The 16,932-nt window shown below is 40.3% G+C and overlaps 1 long non-coding RNA gene across 6 annotated transcripts in view; it reads right to left on the reverse strand.

The window, feature by feature from the left end:
- Positions 1–8: 8 nt before the first annotated feature.
- LOC130251438 (uncharacterized) overlaps positions 9–16,932 on the reverse strand; it is a 91,097-nt gene continuing 74,173 nt past the window's right edge. For 2 of the 6 annotated variants that reach the window (XR_008840148.1, XR_008840150.1), the window contains 4 exons: positions 14,475–14,596; positions 13,934–14,357; positions 12,169–12,358; positions 9–11,022 (listed from right to left, as the gene is read on the reverse strand). This is a non-coding gene — a long non-coding RNA (uncharacterized LOC130251438). The remainder of the gene's footprint in view (positions 11,023–12,168; positions 12,359–13,933; positions 14,358–14,474; positions 14,597–16,932) is intronic. The other 4 variants (XR_008840151.1, XR_008840152.1, XR_008840149.1 and 1 more) reach the window with 4 other exon arrangements.

The following is a 16,932-nucleotide window of genomic DNA, read 5'->3' on the forward strand; positions in this document are numbered from 1 at the left end:
CTAAAACCCAGGGCATCAAGGGCATTGGACCTAAACTGTTCACATCACAGAGCAATTAGAAATGCTGTTCAGTAGCTGCAAGGAGGCTCTTCTGTGATTGCCACACTTTTCACTTCAGAGGGAGAGAGGGCAAAGCCACCTCCTCTCATCCATCCACCCTTCTCCTGGTACTGGTGTGCAGGCAGGGACCCCAAATGGGGCCCAGCACCCTTTGTCATGCAGGATGGCAAACTTCCTCTGACTTTCAGCTGTGTCTAATATGGACAGCCCTGCTCTGTCACCAGCTTGCAGAAGGTGGAACTTTTGCCTCCACGTGTTCCTGGAATACACTCAGCACCCTGCAGCACAAGCCCAAGAAGGGGCAGCCTTCGTGCATTTGGTGAAATCAAAGCTACACTACAAAAAAGGTCCCCATTCTAAGGTTGTGGCTATTCTTGACATTTCTTTAAAGCGAACTGCAATGCACGCTGAACAATGTTCAGAGTCCTGCTGAGGCTTCAGTAACTTAATTATGCTTTATTCTTTCTAACCCACCCACATACATGCTTTACCAATTTAAACTTTTTATAGATCCTCCTAAAGTATTTTCTGCTGTGCTTTGCTCTTAACATCACACTTGTTTTTCTCACTCCAGTCCTTTCTCAAGTACAGGGTGCCTTCTTATGTCTCTGTAATGTTGTGCAAGATGGTTTCCATACCTTAGCGTGGAGCAGAGCTAAAAGGAAGAAGGAAGTAGGAATAGAAGGACTTTACCTTGTGCCACACCTCTGTCTGGCTCTTCTGTATAAAATATACAACACTGATTTAGGAGCATTGCTTCTTGAGTGCCAATAAATTACTGGAAGCAGATATAAAAAATGCAAATTGAATCATACTTTGAATACTTGTATCATTCTGAAGTGCTTATAACTTAAGGAAATTGTTACAAAGCAAACCCAATGCTAATTGTACAATCAGGGCCAGGCACACACTCCTGCAAGTGTAAAGACAGGGTTTTGCTTACAGATCAAGTTCATATTCTCTGTGTTGGACACAGTGATTAAATACATATATTAATATAATTAAGCAATATACCAGGATATTTCAAATGAAGCATCAAAAAGCCATACCAACTTACCTTTCAAATCAGAATAATTAGAACCATTTTGAGCCCTATTATTTTCAGCTGTTAGACAATAGCTGTTTCCAATGGGATCTGTGTCACTGAAAGCCTGTGCAGTGTTTTGCAAGACAAAGTTCAGATCCATGCTAAGCTAATACACCCATTCATCTTGCAGAGCTTCTTCCCTAGCTAAAATTCTCTTTTGTATTTAAGCAGTATCACAAGTCCCTCATCAACTCAACAACATATCCCCTAGAATAGCACTGAATTTCAGAACTAACAGCAAAACTTGGAGACTTGAAAATAAAATTATTGACTTGCATAGTTGATAACTGCCACCACCTTCCATAAGATTCTTGTGCTGGGTTGAGCTGATTATAAAATAAAAGGAATGGATTTCCTAGAAAAATCGAAAAACTGCCTCAAAGAAAGATGCTTTTCAGATCTAAATTACAAGATTTGAATTCTATTTTCAAATCGAAATCATAAATTAACCAGATCTACATAGCAAAGAGCAACATGCAAAATGCATACAGTTTTTCTATTAAGGAAAATAATTTCTGGCAGTTGCACCAATTGAGATGAGGGGTGATGGAGACATGAGCAAATATCTTGGTGAGAGCTTGGAGCTCTGCTGAGCCACATTTCTAAAAGAATCAGAGCTCAGCTGGCACCCTGGTTAATCTTTAGCTAATGTATACATCGGAGCTCAGGCTTTGTATCATGATGTTACCACCCTAATGACTGTTCCCCTTCAGTGTGGCACAGAAAGTGGGGAATATTTGGGAAGCTATATCCACAGGCAGAGTAATGAACATATCTTCACTGGAAGTCATAGCAAGATGCTCATTTAGGCTGGTCATAATCATGCAGTAGGAAATGAGAGTCTCTGAACAATAAATAAAGCACAATCCACGTTCTCTTAAGCTGCAGGCTCAAACCCATCTTCATGGTGCAGCACCATTTTCAGCACTGTACAAACCCATTTTCATTAGAGTTTACTGTATGCTGAGCTGAAGAACATGACAGTAGATTCTCTTGGACGTAGGCATTGAATGGGAGATGTGAATGTCCATTTCTGGTTATGTGCAGGTTTATGCAATTCTGAAGTCCACCCAGTACCACAGTGGGATGTGAGGAAGTCAAGCCTCAGAATCAGCTGTATGATATTGGATGGAATAATATTTTCATACAGAGGAAAGATTGTTTTAGAAATGACATTAGTTTATTCTCTACAAAAACAGGAAAGACATGCCTCAGGCAACTGAATGAAGCAGCAATTGCCATTTTTATTCTTTCTTTTCCCCGAGGGGATATAAGGCAATGAATCAACTTTGATTCTCCCCTCAGTCCCACTGTCAGAGAGGCTGCCAAGTATATATTGAGTTCCCAAGGGCAAAAGGCCTTCAACCAGATATTTGTGATACTTATCCCTGTGGCTAGTGCTGAAAATTAAAGACACATGATGTTCAAACCCAAAACAACAAGCATAGCTTTCCAAAGACAACCAGCTGCTTCACTGGGAGCTGCCAGAGCAAACAATTAGGAATACAGCAAAGATATTCACACGACCTGCTTTCTCCAGGACAGTCTGGAATTCTCTGCCATGAAGAGAGACCACTTTGATATTTCAGAAAAGTGGTAAGAGTGATTATTCATTGCTGGCTTTGTGCAGCTGGGGAGGTAAGGCTAAGTATCTTTTTGGAAGAAAAAATAGCTGAAGTTTCCTCAGTCAGCAGGGCAGTTCATGAAATATACATTGCCTGAGTACCAAACATGAATTAGATACTAAATGGGAAATTATCATTAAAGGCAAGCTGTTCAGGAGATTAACCATCACTGTCAAAACTGAGGGGGCCTGACATGATGTGTTTTTATAAATGAGAGGGATGGACACATGTTGCCAAATCCAGCCTTTTTCTGCTAAGCTTCATGTGGGTGCAGAGACTACTTTGCTGGTGTGGTCTAGCATGCAGAACACACCCATCACTGTTCTCAAATTAAGAGAGGCAGACTGGAGTCAGATGTGCTCAGGGGAATCACTCCTGGGATAAGACTGAGCACTGAACCTGTTACATAAAGCAAACCACCACCTTCTATGCAAGCTTGTGGAAGAACTCCAAAAATGACATTACTAGAATTCCCAAGAGTAAATTATTTCTGTATATCATCTTTTTATCTTCCAATGCACTTGACTATATGCTCTTCTTCCAGGGAATATTGCTTGTTATTCACTAAATCCTACAAAATTGAAATAACCATGGAGTTAAAAAAAAAAAAAAATGCACAGTTCTTCACATATGTCAGTGCCTTGGCACAATTTGCAGAAACTGTTACAGAAACAAGAACAAAATTATTTGTTGGTCACAGCTTCAAAACCCCATAAAAAGTGCTGCCAGAGAAACACCATGCAGGCTGAAAAATATGAGATTTCTAAAATGCAGTACTTAAAAAAGCTAACAACAAATTAATAGGGTACCAGCTGCATAATCAGATGCTCAAATTCATATTAAGTTTTTCACTATGGATAGCAAAGCATCAGGACATGAACTTTGTCTAAACCTCATCTAACTCTTGACCTAGACAGTGATCAAATCTTGTGAGGGAATGACTTTCTGCACAATTTCTAAACTCCCTGGTTCCATCTGGGTTGAACACTTTCATGGAAATAATCCTTTCTGCAATGCTGTTAAATGCTGTTTGCTATTTCACTGAGGGCTACCTTATCACCCAAGTTGTACTGAGTGTTCCACTGTCAGTTTCAGAAACCTGTTTAGTCCTTGGAAATGAAAATTCTGTTTTAGATCTTACCAGAATACTATCACAGGGACCTAAATGCAAATTAGAAGAGTGTGCATCACCAGAGGTTCAGAAAAAACAGGTTTTTAATTTGTAGCCATTCAAATGTTGCTGGTTTGAAAAATTATCCAAGAAGTGAGTACAACAGTGTCTACATGCCTTCAAGAGACATAAAATACTAATCAAATAAGCTATGAGAGAAAGAGAGCAAAATATAAAGGATGGGGTGAAGGGGGGGGGGGGGGGAAGAATTATTGTATCTGTATTCATCTGTTACTAATAATTAATTTTATAGATACAGCTAGATGAATAAAGATGAAAAGAAGGTGAGGAGAAAGATACATTATTGCACAATATACAAGCAGATATCACTGAGGAGCTGGCCTTCAGAGCTTTTCCTGGATCATTTTAAATGATCTCACAGGAACTGCCCAAGGTGAAACTGCCAACTTCACCTCCACTCAGTGCATATCTGAGCAAGGCTTTAACTGAAGTGGTTCTGATTTCTGATCAGAATCTTTTTTTGCTTGGCCCTTTTGCTATTAATTTAGCATAGTGCTGAGCTGCTCTATGAAAAATACAGATGTTAAATTACTAATGGGAGGGGAATGAAGAGTTCAACTGAACAACACAGATGCTTGAAAACTGAAAATTCTCCATTGAGGTTAGAGACAAGGTCTTATTTCTAAAGTTAGTATTTTCCAGATAGCATTTCTTAAATTGAATTTTCTTAAATATATTTTGGCAATTTTTAAAACTTAGCATAATAACTGGTTATTTTTTCTATTACAGAGTATCACCTCCTGAGAAAGGGTGGAAAAACACATAACATTTTGTAAGGGATCTTTCCTGAGCTGGGCAGGTAGAGCTATAGATAAGAGCTGTATTTGTGAGCAGGCAGAAAATGACGGTTTCCAATAAAGATTTCAAAAGCACTGAATCCACTCTAAGAAAACTTCTGAAACTTGGATTTTTCCTGTGAATATATGGTACACGTCTCAAAAACATAAACCCAAAGAACTCAATCAAAAGCACAAAGCCAGCAATAAAAAGCCATTCAGCAGGAGGAACACTGTTACTAGGATCTGTTTCTAGAAAATGAAAACCAGCTTTGCACTGTTTCTCTGCATGCTGGAACATGCACTTTGGGTGCCTCTGCCTGAATACACTGCACTCTGGCAATATGGCAAGAAGCCAATAAGATAAAACATCCTGTGAGATCACATTTTGTAAATCAGAACTTTCCCAAAGAGTACTGGTAATACAACAGATCTAGAAATTAGTAAAAAATATCAACAGTTTCCATCTTTAAAAGTTCAGCTTATCTTTAAACCTATTTACCATCATCTAATGTTATATGAAATTCATAAAATTGTAAGTGCAACAGTTAAGACAGCACTGAAGAACTGGGCTGGATAATTAACTTGTTTAGGGACCTGGATGACTAATGCATTAGCTCTGAATGTGAGTATAAAGGGATAGAATTCTGCTGGTGTTATACAAGCATAAATCTGGAACAATCCTTCTGAGGCCCCTGGAAATTCTGAAATGTTACAGGAATATAGTAGAGCTCAAAACCCATCCAAAATCACTGCAATGCCATAAATCCCTCCTAAACTACATGAGAATAAATGTATTTACAGGCACAGGAATGGCAAGATTACAGAGAGAAATTAATAAAAAGAAGAAATTCTTTCAAAGGAAAAAAAAGCCCCACAGATACTCCAGCTTGAACACTGGAGTTTTAAATAATGACAATTAGCCAATTTTTCATTTTCTTTCAAGTTGACAAGCAGGTTGCACTCTTAAATTATCTCTGGATGCTATACTCAAAGCCTGTAAACAATGAAACCTAATTAAATTGGTTTGAAAAATGCCTGGTGAAATACTTATGATTAAATTATTTCATCTGTAGATTGGGACAGCAAATTTCCCAGGGTTCTAAAAGTACCTACATTATAACATGGATCAAAGTATTTGCCATGTAAAATGAGAAACAGGCCAGCACAAAACTGACAGAATTAATTCACAGTATACACTTTTCCATCATAATAAATGCTGCTTCTGTGCACTGAGCCATCAGTAATCTCAATTCTTTTTCCTGTAAGTACTACATCACTGGTTAGATTACTTTGTCCTTTCAGGGTTATTGTACTTTAATTTGCCTTGTGCTTTACACTTCCTCTGAAAGCTCCAGTTTAACAGATTTTTATGAAGATGCAAGTACATTAAAAGAAAAGTCTTGTTCTGTCTTCATAGTAAAAGCTCTTGAGCCAAACTTCTTTAATCTCCTGTTGGCTATATACATAAAAATTCAGAGTTTCTGTACTGCTTCAGAGCATTGCTATGATATTTCAGTGTCACCATAAATAAATGTTCCTTCATGGAAAATACTTAGCTAAGCTAATGATTTCTTATTTTTTATTTAATCATCACTGTCACTGCAGAGCCTGAAATACATGATGAGGAATTAGTAAAAATAACAACAGCAGCATCTATCCATAGTGCACTGAAAACAGCCCTTCAGCTCCTGTGCCAGCAACTTGTGGAGTGAAACAAAAAAACCCAAAACTTGGTGCCCCATCCCTGCAAGGGGCTTTGAGAAACCTGGTCTAGTGGAAGGTGCCCTGCACATGACAGGGGCATTGGAAAAATGAACTTTAAGGTCCCTTCCAACAGAAACCTTTCTGTGATTTATTGAAATGTAGCTTCAACTTGACACACACTACCTGCACAAGCCTGCACCCAAGCTCACAAACCTCACTTTAAAGACAGCAGCAGACTGAGACACCACACCTGAATTACCTGTTGCTTTCATGGCTTGGCAACCATTTGGTACCACTTGTACAAGCTCCTGCTGACTCTTAGGCTTGCCAACAAGATCCCCTCTTCTGGATGTGAGATTGTCTGTTTAGCACACTTTTAAAAGGCTGTGACTTTCAGTTTTTGTCACTGCACAAGCATTAAATGTGCTTAGTTCCATAAGTGCTTGCACCCAGCCTGGGGACCCAGAGATAACAGGGTAACTAATTCACCTGCATGGTTATTAACTTGGCATATAGAAAGGGCTGTCTAAAGCAGGGACTACAACCTAGATTTCACCACACCTCTCACTATTACTCAGACACCTCTTTCTCTCCCTATTTTACCCAGTAAACTCATTTTGTTCAAAGAAAAATCAAGGACCTCGCTTCCCTGTTCATGCAGCAAACTACCCAGCTAGTCTTGAGCCTCCTCCATATTTTTGCTATTGGCTTTGTAGTTTGGTTCTTATTGGGGTCTAAATATTCAGTAAAGATGGAAAACTTTGCCTTGAAACTGGCAGAGCTATTCCAATTTCTCCACTAGTTGTGCAGAAAAAAATACTCTTGAGTGTTGCAAAGAAGCTCAGTTGCTCTTTTGGATAACTTCCTCTCTTTTCCTGATCATTTCCTTTACCTATATGGAGCAGTACTCAATGAGTGAATAAAAGAGATGCAGGAAAAGAGTTTGAAATTAATTAAGGCTGAAAGCCTAAAATCACATTACAGATGATTTTCTGGGTATGGATTCTGCTCTATCCCTCTCCAGACAGGATCCTTTTTTCCTGACAGCAGTCCAGCAGCCATTGACATGGATATCTGCTCCAGTGATATTCCCCCAGCTAACCCCCCCAGGCCAGCTGCAGAGAAGAGTTAAACTCCATGAGAATCTGAGCATTTTTGCAAAGGGCTGAGGATCCTCACAGACTGGGTGAAGCCAGAGTCTCCTCTCCTGCAATGGCAATGGATTCTGAATTTGCTCAGAGAAGGAAAGGATCAAAAGTATCAATCTAGGCTACCCCAGGAAGAAAGAGACTAGACTGAGAAGATGCCAGTCCTCAAATTTTTAGATCAGATTGAATGTCAGCATATTCAGAGGACATGGGACACTTTTTGCAGACAATATATATTGAAAGTGCTCTCCCTTGCTGAAGCTTGAAAAACGTGAGGGTAAGTACTTAAAAACACAACATGCAAATGTCAAAGCAAGTAGATCAAACCCAAAATAAGAAAGAAAAGAACAAGAAGTGTGAGTTTCTTTGAATCTGGTCAAAGCTGTAGGCTGCTTTACTGTTATCTGAATGAGATCAGATATTGTTGGTACAGCAATATGCAAAAATCAGGTTGTCATACACACACACAATCTCTTTTACCAGTTAGTGCTTTGCAATATTACAAATCACCATTTCCCCTCTCTGACCTTTCTTAAACAGTCAGCAATCTAAAAGACAAATAGAAGGAATTTTAAACTAGATGAAGAAATAAAGAAGATTCATGCAAATGTTCATTTCCATGTTAAACAGAAGGGCACAACAGAGATGATACAGCTGAAACCCTCCTTTGGTACTATGACCTTTCTGGAGGAATTCAATTATTTATTTTGCAAAAATAAATCCAACTTTAAGTGTCCTGAGATATCCAAAAGTGAAGCAAACTAGACCTTCTGACTTGAAAAGGTTAGAAATGAAAATCTATCAATCAGTGCTTTATCTAACAATATTAGAGCTGCTCTCTCATTTTTTTTCTCTCTAATAAACTACTGGAGGACTAGGTAAAAGAGCTATGAAGAAGGCACTTGGAAAAGTCACTTATAACCAACACCAAAACCCAAAGTTAGGTGTAAACCTGTGGACAAGGGCTCCTTCTGTGCAAGGACACTCCCTGTCACAGGACAGGAACAGTGTGCCACAGTGAAAGGTGGGAGGAAACACATAAAACAAATTAGCCCTCTCCCCTTTCCACCAGTAAATCCATCTGGTAACAGCTGTTACCTATCCAGTTTATACAACCTCTTCTCCAAAATCTTTGATGTCCAGAAGACTGGAAAATCTTGGGAAAGAGGATAAAAAAAATATGGAGAAAGTAATAAAAACACAAACAATTCACTTATTGCAATACTTGCTGAGAACGAAAGTTCTTCAGATCTGGTTAGTTAGCAAACTCTTTTATAAACCAGTCATGAATAGAAGAAATTTACTATTCATGACTGGTTTATAAAATTTTAAAAAAGGACTTGCTTCTTTCAGCAATCTTGAGAACAATGATATATCTTCATTTGCTTTCCTAGGGACAAATACAAAATGAGAGCATTGAGGCTTCCTCTGGAAGCCTTTAGTTTACAGCCAAGGCACAGTTCAGCCCATTAGCCCAAGGACCTGATTCACCATTACCTCAGCCATGGTGGAATGACACTTGTGCAGTGAAGGTGGTAATGAGCTAAAAAAGTAAATGACGATATCTCTGGTTCTACTACGTGGCCAAACTGGCCAGAACACCCCAGTCTGGGAGGTCTGTGGTGAGGCACCAACAGTGGAGCAGCTTGGCTGCTACCTGCCATGCCAGGACTTCCCAGCTGGACAGGTGACATCCCGAGGGAGGCACAGCAAGCCCAACCCCTGCTGGCAGTGACATAACTGCTCTCTTTGGCTGCTGAAAGCAATTCTTTGGGATGTGCTACCCATGACACATGCCCCACAGGAGCTAAAGGAGCAATGAGAGTCCTCCTGTGTCCCTTTTGCCCCAGACAAGGAGTTGCAGCCTTGCGCAAACCCGCCCCGCCGGGAGCGTGCCAGCGGGATGTGGGTGCAGAGGCAGTGCTCAGCCAGGCCTTGGCCACTGGAGCAGGAAACAAATGGCAGCACCTTCTGGGAAACAGGGAGGGGGCCAGTCTCCAGGCACCTGTTGGAACTAGATTATGAGATTTGGGTTGGGAATGCCAATGTGCTTTTCCTGCACGGATCCTGCCGGCGCAGCTGCGGTACCCAGCAGAGATTGCCAAACCTCGCACTGAGTGGACCACTCTGGCTGCTGTAAAACCAGAATAGTGCTCATACCAGGTCAGATATGCAAAGTGAGAGAATATGAATTTTGGACATGAATTTTAAAGCTCCCTCTGCAGCACCTACAGCTCCTGTGCACACCAATCTCCCCAAAAGGCACCTTGGTTACACATCAGATAAAATACCCTTAGAGCCTATTTTTTATCTGTTTGGAGATTGCTCAGTGCAAACTCTCATTAGCTTATTTTTGTTTTAAATAACTGCAAAATGTCTCTGTTTTTGAGGGGGAAGAAAGTAGAAGGAGGTGGGAGGGAGAGCAATATATTTTAGATTTTAAGAGAAGGAGCCCTTCCAAAGTGCAAAATTTTTCAGAGACAGACTTCCACAGTTTGTGAAACTTGGTTGTGACTGCTCTCTATAACTTGTACCACACTCTGCCTCCTTCACCCTCTGACACATAACAAGAAAACTGGATTCAAAATGAGATTGCACCATGGTGAATTCATTCCTTGAATTGCATCGTAAGTTTCAGCAATACACAGCGTGGGAACGCGTCGATTAGCTCTCGCTTTGAAGAAATTGGATTTGCAAAGGTCAGCAGTGGCTCGGCCCATTTCTCAGCAGATCTTTGGCTTGCTTTTCATCCCGGGACTAGCAGGGAGGAGGTCAGAGAGGAATGACAAAAAGAGAGAGCTTTTTGAAGAGAGCCCAAAGAATCTGACTGTGCTCCCAGCAGTGAGGTTTCTTTTGCTCAAAGCTAATAAAAAGGTAGATTTGAAACCAAATTTATGGGAATAACTTTCTGGTTTTACTTTACATATTAAACAATTAATTGTTTTGGTATAAACTAAGAAATGCTTTCCAATGTAACTTTTGGTCTGGCAAGAGCTGCCTGAAGCTAATCTGCAGAAAAGCCTGATCGCCCTCCCCCATCCCTCCCACTTTTTGTGCAAAACTCTTCAGCCAGCCTGGAAAAGAGGTAGAAAGAGGGAAAGCTCAGCCTCCAGTGGAAGTGTGAAATCCAGGGAGTTTGTGCTCTGTATTTCTCCTCTGAAACACGTTTCCCAGTTGTTTAGTTTGCTTCTGTGCCAGTGCACTGAGACAGAGGTAGCTTCATTACTCTTTTGAGCCAGAAAATTCACAAAATATTTTGGCCAGTCTCTGCACCTTATTAACATAAACTGGACTTTCCTCCTGCTGCTGGCAGGGCAGGGTGCTGGGAGTGTGTGATCAAGGCATTTCGGCGGCTGTCACCAATGTTCTCCTTAGGCTGGCAGTGAAGGATTCCTCCTGGATCCTGAACAGGGGTTTGCTGGGGCCACTTACACCAGAAAGCCACAAAAAAGGGAAGGAGGTGGGGAGAAAAAGAAGGAGAGCAGGTTAGAAAGGAATCAAAAAATACCAGCAAGCCTGAGTTCCTTCACCTCTAAATATAAAACATTTCTTGCAGGAACATGATAGAACACAGACTGAAACATACAGAATACAGAACAGATACTGAAATATAGAATACAGAACACACAGACTGAAACATATCTCCTAGAAAACTGGGAATAATGGACTCATCTGCTTTGTTAGTGCATTATTTTTGGCAGCTCACTTTCTCTGGCTTTAAAGCTTTGTGAAGGCTTGCAGTGTGGGGAAAGCATAGGCAGAATAGCTACAGCTGCTGTTGCAGCTCTCCTCAAAAGGTAAAAATTTGTTTTCCCTTAGTCTTCCAACAAGCTACATGGCAGCATTCTGACATAAAAATATAATTTAGAAAGTATCCAAATCATAGAAGGCCAAATCTTGGTGCTCTGTTGATTCCTGTTAAGCAGCCAGTACTAATGCAGGTGAATTCTTGTCATTAACAGAGCAATGCTGGCCTCTGCCTTTCAGAGAATTCCCTTCTGAGTCTGTCCCAGGAATGCCCAGAGGTCTGGCTGCTGCAGAAGGTGCCAGCAGGAATACAGCAGAAATACTGCTGGAGAAGGGGCATTTACAGCATGTGCAATAGAGATGTAGGGCAGAATGTTTTAGGGAGATTAAGATGAAAAGGGAGTGGTTATTGTCAAACTGAAAGAATGAGTGATGCTTCTGTGACCCAAGAGGAAGTAATAAATGCTGGGTTTAGGCTTTTAGTGAAGAAATGGCTTGTTCCCCTGTTGCTTCCTAGCTGCATCCACCAAACTTCCACCAAAATCTGATCACCATCGCTGAAAAGTGAGCCTATGGAGAGCTGATTAACAACTCTGCCAAGGAGATTGTACTAGATCCTCTCACAAGTGTTGTCACCACAGATCCCACCAGACCCTGGAATTTCTAGGAATATAGTTTTTAATTTGACAGATTTTCACAGCATTTGACCTGAAGAAGATTGTGATTTATGGACACATACCTCATTTGCAAATTTTTATCTGAGTAGTGCAGATAAATATATACCTAACCTGGAGAGCTTAGGCATTAGGACATGTATCTGGATTACCTGTGCACAGCTGCTTATGGTCAGTCATCAAATCCCAGATCCAGCTTCCTTTCTCTATTTAGCATCCTCTTGTCTCTGTTTTCATTTTAACACTTTTATGTGGGATGTTTTTATCAACACTTACTTCAGCATCCTTCAGTGGAGAAAGGCATCCTTGATCACACCTTTCACATATGTATAAACTCTGTAACTGAAAACACAAGTACTAGGTTTAGCTTTCTTTTTTTCAGAAACAAACCAAAGGAAGTCAGGAGGTTAAACAGCTACAGTTGAGGGTTCCTTGCTGAGCTGCAATAAAAAAAAAAAATAAAAGATTGGCCAGAATACGTATTTTTTTATTAAAAGAGAATGAACATAAATTACAGCTGCTGACCATGTAGTCATTCTTTTTATGAGGTGTTGCCCTATACCTATATATGATTTCCACATATAAATTCCCTGTTGGACTGAAAACTCCTCACATGAAACTTGTGCTTTTCTTAATAAATTGTCCACAGAATCAGTATTTCATCTCGGATGTAAAAAGTTCATTAGAGAAAAAAAAACATCCCTATGTCCTGGAGAAAAGCAATACCAGACACTATTTAAGCTAAAAAAAGATCTGCCTGCAGATTGTGTATCATTTTTCCTCTGCTTTTCTACTTAATTATTTTCCATAATTTAATAAAATCCAATATAGCATAGCATACTATAACAGTGCCTGCAGTAACAGCCACTTAGTCCAGAGCAGAAAAAAGCAAATATATTCCATTGAGGATTTCAACATTTTGATATCATTTCCTTTAAAACTTTCTTGAAGAAGGGCACTTAGTTCAGAAAGAGTGTGAGCACAGAAACCCTGAGGAGCAGAGGACCTGGAGTTTTATGGAGTGCCCTCAAACCATGCAGTGTGGAAGCCTGGAAACTGCTCCAGGTCTGCCTACTGAGGTTTCTCACCAGAGAAAATCACTTCAACCAGAATCAGATGTCCCATATGGAGTGCTCAGTTGTAAATCTGAGAAAGCACTAAAAATACGAAATTGTAAAAACCTGTCCCCCGAGCACTCCTGCAATCCCACATTGCTGATTACCTTTGTTACTCCGCGCAGAAAAGAGGCAGTGCTGAGCTAAACCGGATGGCCACGCAGGCAGGGTCATCTCTGCTGCTCTTGCTCTGCAAGTGCAGCTGTCTCCTCCTGAAACCAGTGAGCTCAGCAGAGACTGGCTGAAGAATGCACTCTTGAGAGTCCCCCTTCCTGAGAAAAACGCTTGGTGGGACAAACTGCTGGATGTGCAGCAGAACCCGACATGAACCAGAGTGGCAGAGTGTGGTCCCCAAAAGCACAGTTGCTTTCATTCCCATATTTACTTTCATCTGTCTTTTTCAAAACCTTCCCTAATTAAGCTTAATTGCCATGCAGTCACACATTAGCACAACGCTCTGTCCACTTATGGACCACCCATAAAATCCTTCATAGCATTAATCCCGGAAAGTGGTAGACTGCTTGTTTTGTTTTGTTTTCTAATGTGCATAAGTGCCTATAATGCACAGCAATGGCTTTTTGGAACTGATGCTTGACTCTGATTATCATGAAAAGATTCTTAGTTTATGTCAGAAAATCAGAGAGGTCAGCAGGGTGTCTGTGTTTTGGGAAAAACAAGCATTTATGATGATTTGGAATGTAAAAACTCTGGTGCAGAACTCAGGCATGGAAATTCCCACCTATTTGTTATACTTAACTCCTTCTTAGGACAGTTATGGGTTAGACCATAACAATTTGGATACCTTTAGCCTTTGGGAGTTAGTCAGGTTCTCTGCCTCACTTAAGTCTTCAGTGAGCCTTCATCCCAAAAAGCAGCAATCCCATGACCTCCTGCAACTCATGCAAAATGTCTTTTCTAAAGATGGATAAAGATCTAGTCTGGAGGATGCTTCTAAATAGTTTGTAGGAGCCGAAATCTAACAGAATATTCAGAAAAAGCAAAGCAAAATACAACACAGAATCACAGGGATGTCAGCTGAAATATTCTAGCAAGCAGCTGATTATTGATTTAGAATTACAGTTTATCTGAATGCAACAACTCCCATAATATACTAGTCAAGAAGATCCTGGAATTTCTAGGAGGCTGAAGCAAATGCAGCAAGTACCAGGTACCTCAGAAGAGTGTTGGGTGGGCTGAAAATTCACATGACTAGAAGGACAAAAAACCTAAAAGACAAGAAGGAATTAGTGTTAGAGAATAAAATCAAAACTTCTGTAACAAAGAGACAACACCATAACTTAGAGCAGAAAGATGTAACATGAGGGAATTTCAGCCTCACTTACTTTGGTGAGTGACCCAGGGAGCTGGAGATCACACCATATGATTAAATTTCATTTACCATTTGCATGGTTTCTGGGCACTGGGGAAAAATGCCAATATTTTTGCCACTGCTAGAAATACCTTTCTTCATCCAGAAATGACAAAAAGAGATAGAGAAGAACAAAATTTAGGTACAAGTAAACATTTCTAAATTACTGGTAAATGATTAAGTTACACCTAACCCCTTCCAAAGCTTTCAAGCTCTGTAGGATGTATCTATTGGAAAGGGAAAAATGAAAGGAGAAATACCAAGAACTCTCTAACCAGCAAGGACTTGTTGCCCATATAACTTATTAGTTAAATTTGTCCAACATACACACTACTGGAGATGTATATTCTGTGAGAAAAGTATTACATTATGCCTGTGAGACAAAGGTAAAATAGAGAACAGGAGATAAATGAATTATTATCTGTGAGTCCAGAGGCAAATTCTGATGATGATTTAATATTTTAATGTCAGGGAAAGTAATTCCTTTCTGTCATATCTATGAATTTCAAAACTGAGCAAAAGTCTCCCCTACTTATAGCTTAATTGATTACTACAAAAACGAAAATATATAATTTTTATTGTTTAATAAAAGCTAGAAAATTTCAAGTGATGCAAAATTTCTTCAAAATTTCTTAAAAGCCACACACACAGACCCTCTTTGTTATCTCAATTGATACTATTTTTGTCCCTTATTTACTATCCAGCCCTAGCATTCTTTCTGAGTGGAAACAGCATAAGGCAAACACTCATGGGCAAACTGAAGTGACAAGCAAGCAAGCAAAACAGAGGAAAGAAAATGAAAAGTGTGTACTTGCTCAAACAATTCTGCTGCACAGTATTGAGGGTATCATAGCTACATTGAGTTAGTCCTACAATTAATTGGTCATGACAGAAAAATATGACAATTGTAAAGAGAACCACCCAACTCAGAAATGCTGGGATAAATTAACATGTTGCAGTCCAGCAACACCAGCATCACCCTCAAGGAGAAACTGGTTCTTTTGTTCTGTTGAGTAGGAGTCTTTTAAATTTCAAATTGTCTTCCAAACATTCAAATGTCCAGATGACATAAATGCAGCAATCCTGGAGACCACCAAACAAGGGGGGCAGGCTGGTTTGATAAGGGGCTTCTGCATCTCAGGTCCTCAGTGTCTGGGGTGCACCTTAATCCAAGGGTATAAGCAGCAGGGTTAGGATATGTGTGCTGTGGAATATGGTAATCTGGAATGTCCTTGCGGGTATTTACTCAGAGAAAGCATGCTGCCACCTCAGTGGTTGTTTCTATGCATCTTTCTACTTGCTTTCCAAAATAAGCAAAATATCTAATCTCTAAAAATACTGACTACTAAAGAGTACACAGTTCCTTAGGGAGGTTTCAACACAATTGTGTCATATGAATGTTTGCCTGTCATCTGTTTGCTCTTTCCCCCCAGTTTTAACTCCATTTTACAGAAGGGCAGAGGTCTCAGTGAGTCAAGTTCTGACAAGTCCTGTGCAAACTGGGGACAGCTGATGGCTGCACACACAGCAGTGTGTCCTTGCCATGGACACAGTGCTCCCTGCCAGGTGCTGCAGGCACGCAGGACGAGCAGGGCTGATGGTGGAGGAGAGCTGGGAAGCAGATGATGAGGCAGGAGAGACAGAAACCCATAGGAAATGAGCCCTCTTTAGCTTGGCTGCCTGTGGGCCAGCTTGTTAATGATTTGTACAATGCTTTTCCTCTCAGTTCTTGAGTTCTAGTGAAAATTATTTTTCTCGCCAATGATGCTTTCCAGGAACAGGCTGAAGTGCTTGCTTCAAAACTCCTGACAGTATCATTTATTTGCTGAACAAGGGGGCACAGCAAACAAGCTTTTTTTTCTTGCTTTGCTTTAACATTGCTGATGCCTTTTTCAGTAGCTATGAGCCAAATTTCTCATTTCAGTGCTTTAACAAGTGTGTAGATACTGGCATCTCCAATCCCACTTTCCCAGGTCAAGGTCACATTTCATTATAGACCAACTGAGCCTGCAGAACTCCATTTTCTCATAAATGCTGGTCTCACTGGTCTTAGTGGGAGAGCATGTGTGGGCTGGGGGCTTGGTACCCACCAGTGCATGTACATAGTTATATTTAATTCAGAGATGCAGCTACCCTGATGGTGAGAATTCTGACCAATAGAATGGAATAGTAAATACAGAGCCTGCTCCTATAGACAGTCTGAATGTGGCTAATCAAATGAAGTCAGTACTCCTGAGAGAAACAGAAATCCAGAGACACCAACAAATCATGATTAAAGTGAATGAAGCCTCATTAGGGAAGGGTTGCAGCTTTCCTTTGTTTTGCCTAATAAATAATTAATTTCTGCTACAGGCAGAAATAAGAATAATTCGAGGCTTAAAGAAAGCATTTGTTCTAATGAAAGTATTTTGCTCACTAATAGTATTACCCCC

The sequence above is a fragment of the Oenanthe melanoleuca genome, chromosome 3, assembly GCF_029582105.1.
Source record: "Oenanthe melanoleuca isolate GR-GAL-2019-014 chromosome 3, OMel1.0, whole genome shotgun sequence".
Classification (NCBI taxonomy): domain Eukaryota; kingdom Metazoa; phylum Chordata; class Aves; order Passeriformes; family Muscicapidae; genus Oenanthe; species Oenanthe melanoleuca.